Source organism: Leptopilina heterotoma, unplaced genomic scaffold (assembly GCF_015476425.1).
Source record: "Leptopilina heterotoma isolate Lh14 unplaced genomic scaffold, ASM1547642v1 Lhet_219, whole genome shotgun sequence".
Taxonomy (NCBI): Eukaryota; Metazoa; Arthropoda; class Insecta; order Hymenoptera; family Figitidae; genus Leptopilina; species Leptopilina heterotoma.
In genome coordinates, this window is record NW_025110936.1 from 495326 (window position 1) to 512841 (window position 17516).

The 17516-nt window shown below is 19.8% G+C and overlaps 1 protein-coding gene and 1 long non-coding RNA gene across 3 annotated transcripts in view; one reads left to right on the top strand and one right to left on the bottom strand.

Annotated features, from left to right (window-relative positions):
• LOC122501958 (calcitonin receptor-like) overlaps positions 1-128 on the bottom strand; it is a 314998-nt gene extending 314870 nt beyond the window's left edge. The window contains exon 1 of the mRNA XM_043611762.1: positions 110-128. The gene's annotated coding sequence lies outside the window, so the exon portion shown is untranslated. The remainder of the gene's footprint in view (positions 1-109) is intronic.
• Positions 1-17516, top strand: part of LOC122501963 — a 149967-nt gene that overhangs the window by 65868 nt on the left and 66583 nt on the right. The window lies entirely within an intron of this gene.

The following is a 17516-nucleotide window of genomic DNA, read 5'->3' on the forward strand; positions in this document are numbered from 1 at the left end:
TCCTTGAAGGACACAATTTTCAGTCCAATAAACTATTAGTGCATTCACCGACCAATTATATATAATAATTATATTTAACACGCCGTTTTATAAATAGGAAAAATCTTACCTTAAAATATACATCAACGCCATTTGGGAAGGAAAAAAAAATTCGTCCCCCTAGAATTGAAGGAAAAAATTAATATTCTAAATAAATACTTTTAAAGTTTTTAAATTAAAATTGAAAAAAAATAAACATTTACTTTCTAAAATTAATTGAAAGTTTTGGAAATTTTTCTGTTAAAAGTAAAAAAAAAATGAAAATTTCGCTAATGTAGAAAAATTAGAATAAAATAAAAATAAATAAAATTTTTAGTTGTTCCACACCCAGAAAGAAAGATATAATATTTGTCTCACAGCCAACTATTAGATTTTTAATTTATTACAATTTGTTTAGTTTGGTTTAAATAAAATTTTATTTAGTTCAAAATAAAAATTAAATTTTTAATAACTATAAAACATGAAGATATCAATAACTCCGAGTCTTCGACTCGGAGTCATCGATTTCTTCATGTTTTCTAATAATTAAAAATAACCAAGTGATAAAATCATTTACAATTCAATTATTATTTACAAGAATTTTTAACTAAAATTCTTCTTTAAATTGATTATTTTTAATAATTTTCGAAAAAGTTCTTTGACAATTTTCAAATCCATTTTTTTTAATACAAATTCAATTCTACGAAATTTCAATTATTCGTAAATTCTTCAATTAAATAAATATTAGAAATAAAAACTTAAAATAATACCAAAAAATTCAATTAAACTTTTTCAAAAAAATTAATTTCAAAATTCAATTATTTTTAAAAATTCACAATATATTGCTTTTAATAATCAATTATTATCTAAAATTTTAACTGAAATTAATTTTAAATCAATTTTTTATTAGAAAATTCTACTAGAATTCAATTATTTAAATATACAACTAAAATGCAAATAAATAATTTATTAAATAATTGAATGTTTCTTAAAATTTAATTCCCACAAAGAATCGTTATCAAAAAATTGTCAAATAATTGAATTCTATCGACGAATTTTAATAACATTTTTAAGAATAATTACATTTTTTAGAATTTAAATTCTGCAATGATAGTTTTATTCTTTGTGAAAATAATTGAATCCGTAAGAAGAATTTTATTATTTTTGAACAATATTTAATTTTTGCGAAGAATATTATTACTCTTGAAAATAATTGAATTTTTGCAATAATTTGTAACTTTTACAAAATTAAATTTTTTTTGTATTTTTAACTAAACATCTTCTAAATCCATTATTTTTAATAATTTTTGAAAAAGTTCTTTAAGAATTTTCAAATTCATTTATTTATAATTCAATTTTACAAAATTTCAATTATTTTTATTATTTACGAAAATAATTGAATGATTGCGAAGAAATTTATAAAAAAATTTTTGTAAATAATGAAATTCCTGTGAAATTTTTATTATTTTTTGAAAATAATTAAAGGTTTGTGTAGAATTTTATTTAATTTTTTTTTAAATAATTGAATTCTTTTGGTAAATTTAATGAAAATAGTAGATGCGTATTGAAAATCATTGAATTGAGGAAAATTTTTGAAAATAATTGAATTGAGGAAAAGAATTTAATTATTTCTAAAGATAATTTGAAATTTTTATGAGAATTTTTAAAAGTCTTTGAACATAATTGAATTTCTGCGAAGAATTTGATTTTTTTTGAAAATAATTGAATTTTTGTAATCATTTGTAATTTTTCTAAAATTATCCAAATTATATCTTTTATATAATTATATCTTTTTTGAATCAAATTACGGACTTTACGGACCTTTTTCAAAAAAACGAACTTTTACGTGATTTACGGACCTAGTTCGAGCCCTATAAAAATTTTATTAGCGTCGAAGAAAATTTTTATTTAAAAGAAATAAACAATTATTGAAATAAATATACATTTATTTAACTCAAGTAAATTATATTTGATTTAATTTTATTTGGTTGAAATAAAATTTGTTTTTGGTTTAAATAATTTTTTCGATTTAAATAAAAATTTTATTAGCGTCGAAGAAAATTTGTATTTAAAAAAAAAATAAATAATTAAATAGGCCTGAGATAAATATACATTTATTTAACTCAAGTAAATTATGTTTGGTTTGAATAAAATTTTTCCGAAAACTTCTTTTGCTTGTATTATATTATTATATATAATACACAACATGGAAACATAAATTATATAACAATTATAACATTGCAATAATAATTATTGATAAAAAAATTTTTTTTATTGTTATCACTGTTATATTAAAGATTAATAATCTTTTTTTTCTTATATCGAATGATTCTTCACGTGTCTTGGAAATTGGGTTAAAAATAAATATATGTGGCTTTTAACTTAAAAAATGCTCTTTTTCCTTATTATTAAACAGGAGGGTTTACCTTTCGAGAGAAAATTCTATTTTTCATTCCGTCATACATAGTTCATAAATCTTTTGCCCCAGGCGGTATGTAAGGATAAAATATGAATCGAATACATTATTTATTTGTGCGCAATGTGTATATATATATTTTCTTTTTTTTGAATAACAATATAATGGATAAAAATCTGCATTGCTCGCGCGAAAGGAAAAAAATATCACACTGCTGGAAATTCAATTTTTAGAAAAGTGTACTTTTTGCAAAAATAAAATTTGTCGCTTTTTGCATTAATGTTTGCAAGGATTTTTTTTTCGTAATCTTCTACTATTAAAAATATCATTAGATTAGAGAAATATTTTATGAAAAGAATATTTAAAAATTCTTAATAAGAAATATTTTTATATGAAATTTTTGTAAAGAATATTTATAGAAAATCTGTGTAAAAAATATTTATAGGAAATCTTTGTATAAAATATTTATAGGAAATATTTGTTAAGAATATTTATAGGAAATATTTGTAAAAAATATTTATAGGAAATATTTGTAAAAAATATTTATAGGAAATATTTGTAAAAAATATTTATAGGAAATATTTGTAAAAAATATTTTTAAAAAATTAAAAAAGAAACTATTTATTGGAAATATTTTAATAACTATTTGTAAGATTTATTTTGTATAAAAAAAAAATTAAAGAGCCTAAGAGAAGAAATAAATAGTTACATAATTTTGGTGTTTTATATAATTTATATATAATGGGCAAACAATGCATTATATTCTCTGGGACATGACCTTGAATGAATTGAATGAAAAACATATAAACACATGCATTTATACAGCTACTTTATAGTTTTCCATTTTGCGACCAATGCACTGAATGGCTCGGTGTGAAATTCAAATGTAATTATGTTGTATCGTGAGTAACGATAATTAACATAAAATGTAGGAAAACAGGAGGTGATCCTGTGCGCGACATTGTTAGCCAACGGTGCGTGGAGTTCGGTTTTTTATTTTTTTTTTTTATTCCACGACGATGATGCTTGATTACTACGCAGTTTTAATTATCATCGCAATATACATTCAATCTATTTTTCCTGCATTCATTATTCACTGATGGAATAATTATAAAGCGATCAAAAATTCATAAAGAGGGAAAAAAGAATTTTTAGCAAAGCTAAATCTCTTTTTGGTAGTTATAATAATATAATATATGATAATTCTCTTTGGGGAAAAAAAACATAACATATTTCCGTTTCGTAATATTTTTGTAGGAAATTGTCAATTTTCATAAGGAAATAATTTACATTTATTTACAAATTTCTTTCAAATTTTTTGGAAACATCAATAACTTCTATTTTAAATAAATATTTAATTATAATTATTCTTCCATAGGAATTAAGATTTTTAAAATATGCAAATTCAAGCTTTTTTGAAATTAAACAACTTATAAAAAAATTGTTATAAAATATGAAGAAATCGATCACTCCGAGTCTTCGACTCGAAGCAATCGATGTCTTCATGTTTTATAATAATTAAAGATGACCGAGTGATAAAATCATTATATTTTATATTATAATAAAACTATTAAAAAAAAATTTTTTTAAATATTTTTTATGAAAATAATTGAATTATTGCGAAGAAATTTATAAAAAATTAGTAAGTAATTGAATATTCCTGTAAAATTTCCATTATTTATGAAAATAATTAAATGGTTGCGTACAATTTTATTAAAATTTTTGCAAAAAATTGAATTTCAAAGAAGAATTTTATTATTTATAAAAATAATTGAAATTATGAACAGATTTTAAAAAAAATTTTAAAAGGTAATTGAATTTTGCAGAAGAATATTGATATTTATAAACATAATTGAAATTTTGAGAAGTTGAAAAAAAATTTTTGAAAATAATTGAATTTTTGTGAAGAATTTTCTTACTTTTGAAGATAATTGAATTTTGCAGAGAATTTTATCAGAAGTTTTGGAAATAATTAAATTTCCAGGATGAATTAAATTATTTATAAAGATAATTAAAATTTTGACAAGAATTTTTATTAAAATTTTTGCAAATAATTGAATTTCAAAGAAGAATTTTATTATTTATAAAGATAATTGAAATTTTAAACACATTTTTAAAGAAATTTTTAAAAGCAATTAAATTTTGCAGAAGAATATTGATATTTATAAAAGTAATTGAAATTTTGAGGAGAATTTGAAAAAAAATTTTTGAAAATAATTGCATTTCTGCGAAGAATTTTCTTACTTTTGAAGATAATTGAATTTTGCAGAGAATTTTATCAGAACTTTTGAAAATAATTGAATTTCCAGGATGAATTTTATTATTTATAAAGATAATTGAAATTTTGACCAGAATTTTATTAAAATTTTTGAAATAATTGAATTTCAAAGAAGAATTTTATTATTTGTAAAGATAATTGAAATTATGAACAGATTTTAAAAAAAATTTTTAAAGTAATTGAATTTTGCTGAAGAATATTGATATTTATAAAAAAAATTGAAATTTTGAGAAGTTAAAAAGAAATTTTTGAAAATAATTGAATTTTGCAGAGAATTTTATCACGACTTTTGAAAATAATTAAATTTCCAGGATGAATTTTATTATTTATAAAGATAATTGAAATTTTGACAAGAATTTTATTAAAATTTTTGAAATAATTGAATTTCAAAGAAGAATTTTATTATTTGTAAAGATAATTGAAATTATGAACAGATTTTTAAAAAAATTTTTAAAAGTAATTGAATTTTGCAGAAGAATATTGATATTTATAAAGATAATTGAAATTTTGACGAGTATTTAAAAAAAAATTTCTGGAAATAATTGAATTTCTGCGAAGAATTTTCTTATATTTGAAGATAATTGAATTTTGCTAAAAATTTTATTCGAACTTTTGAAAATTATTAAATTTACAGAATGAATTTTATTATTTATGAAGATAATTAAAATTTTGACGAGTAATTTAAAACAATTTTTGAAAATAATTGAATTCCTATTCGCAGAATTTTATTATTTACAAAAATAATTGAATTCTTGACAAAAATTTTAGTAAAATTTTAAAAAATTTTCATTAAATTCTATTAGAAAATTTCTTTGAATTTTAATTGAAAATTTTGAATGTAATTGAATTTAATATGAAGAATTTTATTCAAGTTTCTGAAATAATCGTGTTTGCTAAATAATTGAAATTAATCATTTGATGAAGTAAATTTATTAAAATTTTTAGAAAATAATTCAATTCTTTTCAGAATTATATTAAAATTTTTTTAAACAATTCAATTCTTTCTAAGAATATATGTATACAATTAAAGCTTTTTGATAATAATTGAACTGATTCAGAAGTTTTTTTGAATTTTTTTTATTATAATCGATTTTGTTAATAATTGGAATTATGTAAATATTATTAAAATTATTGATAGAAAATTAAATTCTTTTAAACAATTTTGTAAGAGATTTTGTAAATAATTAAATTCTTTTTTTGGAAATTTTGAAAATAATTTAATTAAACAAAGAATTTTTTTCAACTTTTTTAAATAAACGTGTATGTTTATAATTATAATTAAAATTTTGATTATTGAATTTTATTAATATTTTATTCAAAATAATTGAATTTCTGAGAAGAATTTTATTTTTTATAATAATAATTTAATTCTTGCGAAAAATTTTACTATTTATAAAAATAATTGAATTCTTGAAAAGAGTTTTATTAATATTTTATAGAAAATAATTGAATTCTTCCGAAGAAAATATTCAAAAATTGGTTTATATTAAAAAATAAAAAATTTTATAATTTGCATAATAATAATAATAACATTAATAATAGTAATAGTAATAGTTTTAGTAATAGTAATCGTAATAGTATTATATAGCAATAATAATAATAATAGCAACAATAGAAATAATTTATCAATTTCACCAACGCGAATAATTTTTCTAAATAAGATAAACATATGAGTTGGATAAATTTAATCAATATTGATAAAAAAAATATCACCAGTCAAATCAAAGTCATTCGAGAAATGTCTTTATAATGTCAGCAATTTTTTTCCTTATTTTTTGTAGACTAAAGTTGCATCATTAAGGTTAAAATCTCGCATCATGAATCATTTAATTGACACGAGAATGAAATGTTCTCTGACACTGACAATCATTTCATATATTTTATGTGTTTATAATTTTCTGACATATTTTAAAATGGAAATAACCGCAGTAAATTCCAAAATTATGTAAATTGCACCTATTTTTAAATACGTGCAAAATTCTTCATTACATAATAATTATTTCTCCCTTAAATTTATTTTTCAAATTCTGTTATTAATAATATTGTATGTCTCACGTATTTGAAAATAATTTATTATTACTTATTTACTTAATTTTTTCATTTTAATAATAAGATTTTATTATTGAGTTATTATATTATTACTATTATTAGTTGTATTATTTATTATTATAATTATAATCATTATCATTTGCTTTTTGTTAAAACCTTTTTTTAATCTTTTGTGATAAAAAGGCAGAAATACAGTTTTTGGGCCGTATTTAGCCTTTTTTTATTAAAAAATGAAAATAGTATAATTATTATTATAATTATAATTATTAGACATAATTATAATTACTATTATTATTATAATAGTCAGTTAGTATTATTATGATTATAATAGGCAATGCTCTTTATTACAATATTAATAAAAACTTGAACAAAATATTATGACTATAATTGTTAATAAATAATTAACAATAATTTAATAATTGTTATTATAATTATACTTACTATTATTATGATTATTATTATAATTATAAAATTACTTTCAAAAAAACTTAAAAATAAAAACTCCGCGAGGAATCGAACCCCTAATAACTAATAAATTCCATTAGGAGTTATATACGCCTTAACGACTGCAGCCAGCGTTGACTATTTTTCTCCTTTTTTGTTTTCGTTCTCTTTTTTCATTTTGAGAGAAAAAACATGATATATTTATATTGACGTTTGTTCATTTTCATATATATAAAAATAAAAGCAATTTATCTTCGTGACTTGGGATAGAAATCATCTCTTTTTTAGGAAAAAAAGAAAATTACATTTCTATATTCCATATGTCTCTCACACACGGGGACTGCGGTATTTTTACCCTTGAGAAGTTATACGGATAATTGCGGTAAACGTTCGTGTGTGCACTGATGTGTAGCAAAAATTTGTTGACTGAAACTTTTTTTCTATCATTTTTCTCTTCTCTTTTTTTTATGAGAGAGAGAGAGAACTTTTCAACGAGATTCACGTTAAAAGCTGTATATTGGCAACTTGAAACTAAATTTCATTTTTCATTTTCTCTATATCTTTCATTTTTTTTTTCATTTATGTATTTGAAATTTGCAATTTCTTTCTCTATTTCATATTTTAAAAAATCCATTTTAAAACAAAAAAAAAATCAAATAAAATTTTATTTCTTTGATACTGTCAAAAGGAATAAAAATTTTATTTAGAATATTTTATATTAAAAAAAGTATTTATATAATTTTAGTTTTCTGTAACAAAATATTTCTTTTTTCTTTTTATTAAAAAATAGATTTTTCTTCTCTTAAAAAATATACTTCGAAAAAAATTTTGAAATTTATTGATAATATTTTTATTATTATTATTATATTAAATATTATTATTAATATAATAATTATAATATAATATATTATTTACTATATGATTTTCTTTATAATTCATTTTGAAAGGAACATTTTTGTTTTGAGTACAAGTGTTGAAAGAAATGCTACATTTTAAAATTGCTGACATAAAGACAAAATGCACAAGTATAAAATCCACTTTTTTTTTCTTTTCGATATAACAAAAACAATTTTTCAAAGTGAAATTTTACCAGACAGAAAATTCAATTCATATGTATTTTATTAATGTTTTTCCTCTATAGTGACTTTTGATAAATAAAATTTGAAAAGTTTATTCTTTAATATTTCATGCAGTGAGGGGAAATAATCTTCAAAGTTGGTCAAACAATAGACAGAAAAATTTATAATTCCACCCTTTTTTTGTTTTGACTATCCGTCAACTTAATTTCAGTAAAAAAGAAATTCTCTCAAAATAAAATAAAATTTTCCATTAGTTCTTTTTTGTATTAATTTTTAATTCATTCAAACTTTATGGATTTATTATTATTATTTACACTAAAAAATTTATGTTTACACCCTTTTTTTGTTTTAACTGTTCGGCAACTGAAATTAGGTAAAAAAAAACTCTTAAAATAAAATAAAATTTTTCTTTAGTTCTTTTTTGTATTTAGTTTTATTATTTCATAATTTATAAATTTATTATTATTTACACTAAAAAAATTAAGTTTTACTCAAATAAATGATTTCTTGTCTTCTAAAAATTGCTCGAAACAAAATATTTTTTATTGAAAGCAAAGAAATATTTACTCGAATGAAATAATTTTTATTGAAAGCAAATAAATATTTACTTGAATCCAAATAATTTTTCTTTAAACCAAAGAAATATTTACTTCAATACAATACTTTTTATTGAAAGCAAGGAAATATTTACTTGAATCAAATAAATTTTTATTTAAATCAAATGAATTTTTACCTGTATCAAATAATTTTTATTTAAATCAAAAAAATATTTACTTGAATTTAAATAATTTGTATTTCAATTAAAGAATATCTACTTGAGTCAAATAATTTTTATTTTAATCTAACAAATTTTTACTTGGATCAAATAATTTTTCTTTAAAACCAAAGAAATATTTACTTGAATCCAATAATTTTTATTGAAAGCAAAAAATAATTTACTTGAATCCAAATAATTTCTATTTTAATTAAAGAATATTTACCTTAATCAAATAATTTTACTTTCAGTTAAACAAATATTTATTTGAATCAAATAATATTTATTTAAATCAAATAAATTGTATTCGAATCAATAATTTCAGTATTCGAAGAAAATATTTTTTATTTGACTTTAAAAAATTATTTCATGCAAATAAATATTTATTTGATAATAAACAATCGTTTATTTGTTTCGAACAAATTCTTTTAGTGTGCTTATTCATTACCAATTAGTTAAACTTATTAATTTAAATCAATAAAAGTTAATTTTCAAAAATGAATATTTAAAATTTGACAATTTTTTATTTTATTAAATTCAAAAATTCTTTTCAAATTTTTTAAGAGAATTTTTTAACATTTTTAATTTTTAAAACAAGGGAAAAATTATTTTTTTTCAATAAAAGGAGTAAAAAAAAAATTACCGAAACCTAAATTATTGATAAATATCAAGAAAATTATCTTTAAATATATATAGAAACTTTTTTTTTCCAACCGCGAGATAAATAAAAAATGAGTTTTGTATGCTTTTGATATAAAATCGATATGGTGTATGTATTCATGTAATGTTATCATTTTTCATGTATATATTCATTAATGAAATGAAATAACAATGTGTTTGTGTATATGAAAAGTTAGGCTCGTCACATTGACACTGATATTAAGAAACTGGGTTATCGATTACTAATCCGGCGGTAACATATACACTGTTGGCGGGAATGAAAAAGATGTCCAGAGATTCATTCCTCTCCGGCAATGCAATGACCTTGTTACAGTTTTTTGCAAAGCTTTAACTTTGAAAAGCATCTATTTTTAAATTTACCGTCGATGAACCTTTTTGTTGTTAAAAAGCTCCCCACACACATACAACACCAAAAAATAAAAGAAAGAAAGAAAAAATAAAAAAAAAAAAAATGATAGACACACAAGAATCGTTTGAGTGTCTTTTCAAACAGCAATTTCAAAAAAAATATAAAAGTCCAATTCTTCAATGAATCTCTCAAAGAAAATTTTGAATTTAAAAGCTTCTTTATAAATTGTTTTTTTTCTATATATGTATACTTCTCTCTTTTGTGTATGGGACAAAAAAGCTTTTTGCTTTTGATTTAATATTTTCTCTTCTAAATACCTCTTTTTTCTCCCCACAAACACCTCTTTTACTTTTACTTTACAAGAGAGTTTTTTGAAAAAAAATTTACAGGACTTTCGGAAGTTGGAAAATATTTGAAAATATTTTCCAACTTCAGAAAGTCCTGTAAATTTTTTTTATTTAGAAAAGAAAAGAAAAGAAAATTTAAAAAAAAATTTTTTAAATTGCAACAACTTTATACATTAAAGTTCATTTGAAAAATGTGCTTTTTGTGCCAAAAAAGAAAATCTTCTTTTTGTTGCTTCTTTATTTACTTTTGAGAGAATTTTTTTTTTTTTTTTTGAAGAGCACTCTAAAAAATAACTTATTTTACTGTTTTATTAAGTGAAATTAAACTGCAGTGGTATGTTTTGTGTGTTGTAAAAAGGCCGCGCTTGGATCGATAAATGCCCTTCAGCCGGTCCGTACGGAAGCGGCGCAATCCAGAGAAATATAATAATAAAGTTTGAAAAACAAAATTTTTATAAGTCAGCATATTGAAAAAAGTTCTTTGTCGGAAAAAGGAAATGAAAAAATATTTTTAATTAGTTTCAAAAATAAAACGATATCATAAAATATGTCAAAGAGATAATTTTTCAAAAAATTCTCTTTTGGAGACAAATTAAAAAAAACCTAATGAAAAATACCGAATAAACCAATAAAAAACAATTATTTTTAAACAATTTTTTAAAATTAAAAACACATGAAAACTTTATGAAAGAAAATTGAAGTAAAAAAGAAAGTAAACCAAGAAATAACAATTTATTTAAAACAAACCAAAATTTATTTAAACCATTAAAAAAACAAAATAAAAATACCAAATAAACCAACAAAGAACAATTTACTTAAAAAAATTTTTTTTGAATCAAATAAACCAAAAAATCAAGGAAAAAATAACAAATAAACAAAGAAATAACAATTTATTTAAAACAAATAAAATTTATTTAAACCCTTAAAAAACAAAATAAAAAAATTCCAATCAAACAAACAAAGAAATAACAATTTATAATTAAAACTAATTAAATTTATTCGAATAGAAAAAAACTCATGTAATAAAAATTAAATACACCAAGAAATAACAATTTATTTAAAACAAACATAATTTATTTGAATCATTAAATAATTAAAAACCAAATAATAAAAAATACCAAATAAACCAACAAATAACAATTTCTTAAAAAAAAATTTATTTGAACTAAATAAAAAACCAAAAAAAGAAAAAAAACATCAAATAAACCAATAAATAAAAAATTTATTTAAAAAAATAAAATTGATTTTTGAATTAAAAAAACCAAAAAATCAAGTAAAAAACGGAAAATAAACCAAAGAATAATTAAAATAAAATAAATTCCAAATAAATCAAAAATAGCAATTTATTTAAAGTAAACATAATTTATTTCAACCTTTAAGAAAACAAAAAAAATAAAAAAATTATAAACAATATCAAAAAATACCAACTTATTTAAAACATTTAAAATTTATTTAAAACAAACAAAAATTTGATTATTAAAAAAAAATAATAAAAAATACCAAAAAATAACAATGTCTATTAAAAAGAAATTAAATTATTTGAATAAAAAACCAAGAAAAGTCAAGAAAAAAAGGAAATAAGCCAAAAAATAACAATCTGTTTAAACCAAATTAAATTTATTTATAAAAAATAAAAAAAAACAAATTCCAATGAAACTAAAAATAAAAATTTATCTAAAACATTCAAAATTTATTTAATTATTAAAAAAATAAAAAAAAACAATAATGAAAAATACCTACCAAATAAACCAAATTAAATTTATTTATAAAAAATAAAAAAACACCAAATTTCAATGAAACTAGAAATTAAAATTGATCTAAAACATTTAAAATTTATTTAAAACAAACAAAATTGATTTAATTATTAAAAAAACATTTATTTATTTTTATTTTTATTTTCTTTCTCTTATCTCTTTCTTTTTTCTATTGTATTATTACCTTGTATACACTAATTAATATGTAATTCAATTCTGATACCCATTTATGGTCCATATGGATCGCGGGGAATGTATAAATAAATAAATAAATAAATAAAAATAAATAAATAACCAATAATGGAAAATATCCAACAAAAAAAACCAAATTAAATTTATTTATAAAAAAAACATCAAATTCCACTGAAACTAGAAATAACAATTTATCTAAAACATTTAAAATTTATTTAATTATTAAAAAAACATTTGAGAAACTAAAAATAACTAATAATGAAAAATACCTACCAAATAAACCAAAAAATAACAATTTATTAAAGAGAAATTAAATTATTTGAATAAAAGATAAAAAAAATCAAGAAAAAAAGCAAATATGCCAAAAAATAACAATTTGTTTAAACCCAATAAACTTTATTTGTAATAAATAAAAAAAATACCAAATTAACAAATTCCAATTAAAGTAAAAATAACAATTTATTTAAATCATTTAATATTTATTTAAAACAAACAAATTTTATATTTGAATAATTCAAAAACAAATGAAAATATACCAAATAAAGCAACGTGTAACGATTAACTTAAAACAATAATAAAAATTTTTTAAAAATTATATATTTTGTGTTAAATAAAAATGTTATTCAGCAGAAATAGAATTTTTATTTTAACCAAAAAAACAAACAACAAAATTGCAAATTAATCCATCAAATAAATATAATATGATTGAAATAAAAAAATATAAAATGAACCAAATAAAAGAAACCAATAAAAAACATAATAAAAAATACCAAAGTAATTAACAAATAACAATTGATTTAAAACAAATAAAAAAATATATAAACCAAATAAATTTATTTAAAACAAATAAAATTTTTTTAAACCAAATAAAATTTATTAAAACCAAATAAAAATTTTTTGTAACTAAACTAAGTTTTTTTTTAACCAAATAAAATTTATTTGAAACAAATAAATAATTTTTTAAACTCTCAGTTAAATATTTATCTTTTTTTTCCGGTTGTAAGTTTCATAAAAATTACATCTAAAAACACACATTTTAAAAATCTGTTTCCTTCAATTTTCGAAAATAAAATTTTTTGCACCTAATTACGACTCTTTTATATGTGTCGCATGAGTATCGAATCGTATCAATTTTCATATAACCACACTAATTAATGGAAAAATATATAATTTAGTGATTCATTTCTAGTTATAAATGCGCACACAAGTTACGAACACACACACAAACACAGACGTATATAAAAACAGGATTTATTAATAAGAAATATTTTCACGATTTGACTTTAATTATCGTTATGTACTTTGAAGAGGATCAATTTTCAACCTTGGAGCAGGTGTTAAAATGGTGACGCGCATTGGCGCGTTCCCAGAGTCTCGCAAATTAAACGACATTAGTAACGTGTCTGTGCATTTAAATTCACTAAAGCAGAACCACTTAGTGTAGGACGTGATGTTGAACACTTAAATTTAAAAATGTAGGTTGCAGTCTCGATAGCAACACAAAAAAAATTAATGAATAATAAAAAAACTGATAAATTCACAAAATATAAACTCCTACTCTCATCAATTCTTCAAAGAATATTTATATCCTTTTTTACTTCCCATAAATAAATTTTATGCTTATGAATCAGGAAATTGTTTCATGAAAACGAAATTAATTTTTCCAATAAAGAAAAAGTGTTTTTTTTTTTAATAAAAATGTTCATACAACTATGTAATCTATGTAATAAGGTAGCAAAATAAAAAAACGAACCAACTAATAAATTACTAGACACTTGTTTCGTTAAAAAAAAGCCACTAATTAATTTCTTAAGACGAGAATTTGAATATCAATTTTATAGTGAAGAAATTAATTCTAAGTGTGTAAAAAAATTGAAGAGGATAAAAATATCGACGAGGAAAGTAATTAAAAATTGAAATCCGTTTATTTAATTGTCAAAATCTGTAAATTTGATAAAAAATAATTATAGAATTACGATTATTTACAAATATCTTGAGACTCAATATGGAGATGCTTCTCTCCACCTGCGAACGTCAAGGTCACCGCTAGATGGCATTTTAGTTGCTTCTTGGAATTTCTCTTGCCTCCTGGTGGTGACCTTGGCGTTCTCAAGTGGAAAAGTGAAACCACCATTTTATTCCTCAATTTTTATCATTTTTATAATTAAAAAACTATTATTTTGAGTATGACACTCTTGATACTATTTTTTATTTCTAAATTCAGTCAAAGGTCTGTGAAATATTTAATATTTGTTTTTAATTTTTAAAAATATTTAACATTTCTTTGTAATTTTTATTCCATTGATGGGTAATTTTTTGAAAATATTTAAATATTGAAAAAATATTTCGTTCGGAATTTTTTTGTAACATTAAAAAACAACAAAAGTACTGATAATAGTAGCAGAGACAATAAAATTCACCGACAAATAAAGACATTACATAAAACTGAATTGTAACTAGAGGTAATAATTAATTGGGTCTAAAACGATTTTTAAAAAAAAATTACATGGGCGCGCCCACTGCATAACGTATAATAGTGTCTTCATTGCAATCATTTAATTAATCCCTGACTCCCTCACGTTAAGTCCATTATCAATTAACATTTTAAGGCAATAAAAATTAACTTCTGAATTCCTTGAAAACATTATTTAAAACAAATATTGCAGAGTATAACCATCAGAGAAATGTTTTATTTAAACCAACTATAATTTGTTACAAATAAAAATTTTATTCGTTACAAAAAAAAATTGTCATACAAATAAATTTTTTTTTTTGCATAAATAAATATTTTTTGTCACGAATAAATTTTGTTAACATAGATAAATATTTTTTGGAACCAAATAAAATTTATTTTGTATTTTTATATTTTATTTTGATAGGTAAAAATTATTTAAAACAAATAAAATTTATTTAACGCAAGTAAATTTTTGTTTGGTCTTAACTAAAATTTATTTGTAACAAGTAAAATTTATTTAACGCGCAAAGTAAATTTTTTATTTACTGCAAATAAAATATTCCAAACGCAAGCAAATTTTTATGTAGGCAGAACTAAAATTTTTTATTTGAATGAAATAAAATATAACAAGTAAAATTTGTCACAAATAATTTTTTTTGTGCAGAAATAAAATTGTTATTTTACTTAAATAGAATTTAATTGTAACAGGTAACATTTTTTGGGACAAGTAAATTTTGGTTTAAGCTCAACTAAAATTTGTTTGTAACAAGTAAAATTTACTTACAACAAATAAAATTTATTTATAGCACAAGTAAACTTTCTTTTTAGCTGAACAAAATTTTTTTATTTGATAATAATTATAAAAATTTATTTCAAGAAGCAAAATTTATTTACAACAAATAATTTATTTATAACAAATAAAATTTATTTAAAACAAATAAAATTTATTTACAACAAATAAAATTTAATTGCAAAAAATATAATTTATTTTCTACTAAATTAATTCCCATTTGACTGTGAAAAAAATATTTCTTCTCTCTGGATGTAATAAAGAAAAAAAGTAATTAACTTATATAAACCAATTTCTTCTCCAAAAAAGGGAAAATAATCTTCTTCCCATTTTCTTTTTCTCCTACCAAAAATATTGAAACACACATAAATTAACCAAAAAAACAGGAGAAAGAAGAAAAGTCATAAAATAAAAAAATAGAAAATCATATTTTATTTACAAAAAAAGAACATTTCAGTGATTTTGAAATTATCACAACGTATTTTTCTTACTTCTTTTTTTTTAATGGAAATGACAAGACGAAACTATATATATATATAAATATATATAATAATACAATACATATATTATATACAATATAATATAATCATTATACAATATATTATATATATTATATTAATTATTAACTAGTCACAGAAAAACAAGAACTGTCAAATCGCAAATTAAAGAGAATTCATCATCATTTTTTTTACCAAGAACATTTTGTTCTTTTATAAAAATTTCATATTTTTTTTTGTTCAATAAAAAACAATAGCAAAACTGGTATAAAAAACGTTTAATTTTTTCTCTCTCTCTCTCTCTCTTTCTTTCTCTCTCGAACAATTTTTTTCGTACTTTCTCTTACTCTCTTTAAAAAAAAAATATTATTTTCACAATGGAAATAAGTCATATAGGCCTCTGCCTTTTTTTTTACTCTCACGCACGCACACTCGTAGTACAAAATTTTTTTTTTTTTTCAAATACAAGGATGAAAAATATCGCAATTAATTTGAAAAATTACTTTTTCTTTCTTTCACGCGCACTCAATCCGGCTCAACTCTCACTATCTTCGTTTAAATATATTATTAGTTACAATAAATCGTAAGTTGGCATTGTTTTTTTTTTTCGTGATTCTATAAGTACGGTATGGTAATTATTCTATATATACGGCTTGTTAAATCTATAAATCTGAGAACTAATTAGTTCGCGATTCTTTTTTTAAAATTATTTCTGCGTGTACCTTCGTTTTTTCAGTTCGTACTTTAATTTTAATTTATTATTTTTATTCGAAAAAAAATTATTTTGCTATTTATTAATCATTTTGTTATTAATTATTATATTATTAATTATATTGATTATAATACATAAATATAATATAATAATTTAATATTTAATAAATATTTAATACGACAATTTAATATTTAGTAAACATTTAATATAATAATTATAATTAATTATAATAATATAATATACTCGAACCCTGCTGTGCAGAAAAAGAGAGAGTCAATCAAGTTATTATAATTTATTATTAATTAATTAACTAAAATAATTACTAAATAATTACAAAAAATGTTTTTTAGCTTTGAAGTTTAATTATTTTTAACTTTTGTTAATTAATTAAAAACCATATCCTGTTTTCATGATCAAAAAGAAAAAAGTGTTTTAATATTTCATAATAACTTTATAATACAATTTCCAATATAATTTTTAATTAAAAAATTTTCTTTGAACGTAAAATTAACAGTTATCTATAGAGAAATATTTTAAATTAGAAACTAAATTAAAATGTAAATCGAAATCGTTATATATAATAGACAGAAAAAAAGGTTTTTATATTAAAATTAAAATTTCGTAAAAAATGGAACAGAAATTATTAATGGAAAATTAATTATTCGATGACGGAATTTTTTTTTTATAGTTTTGCGAATTAA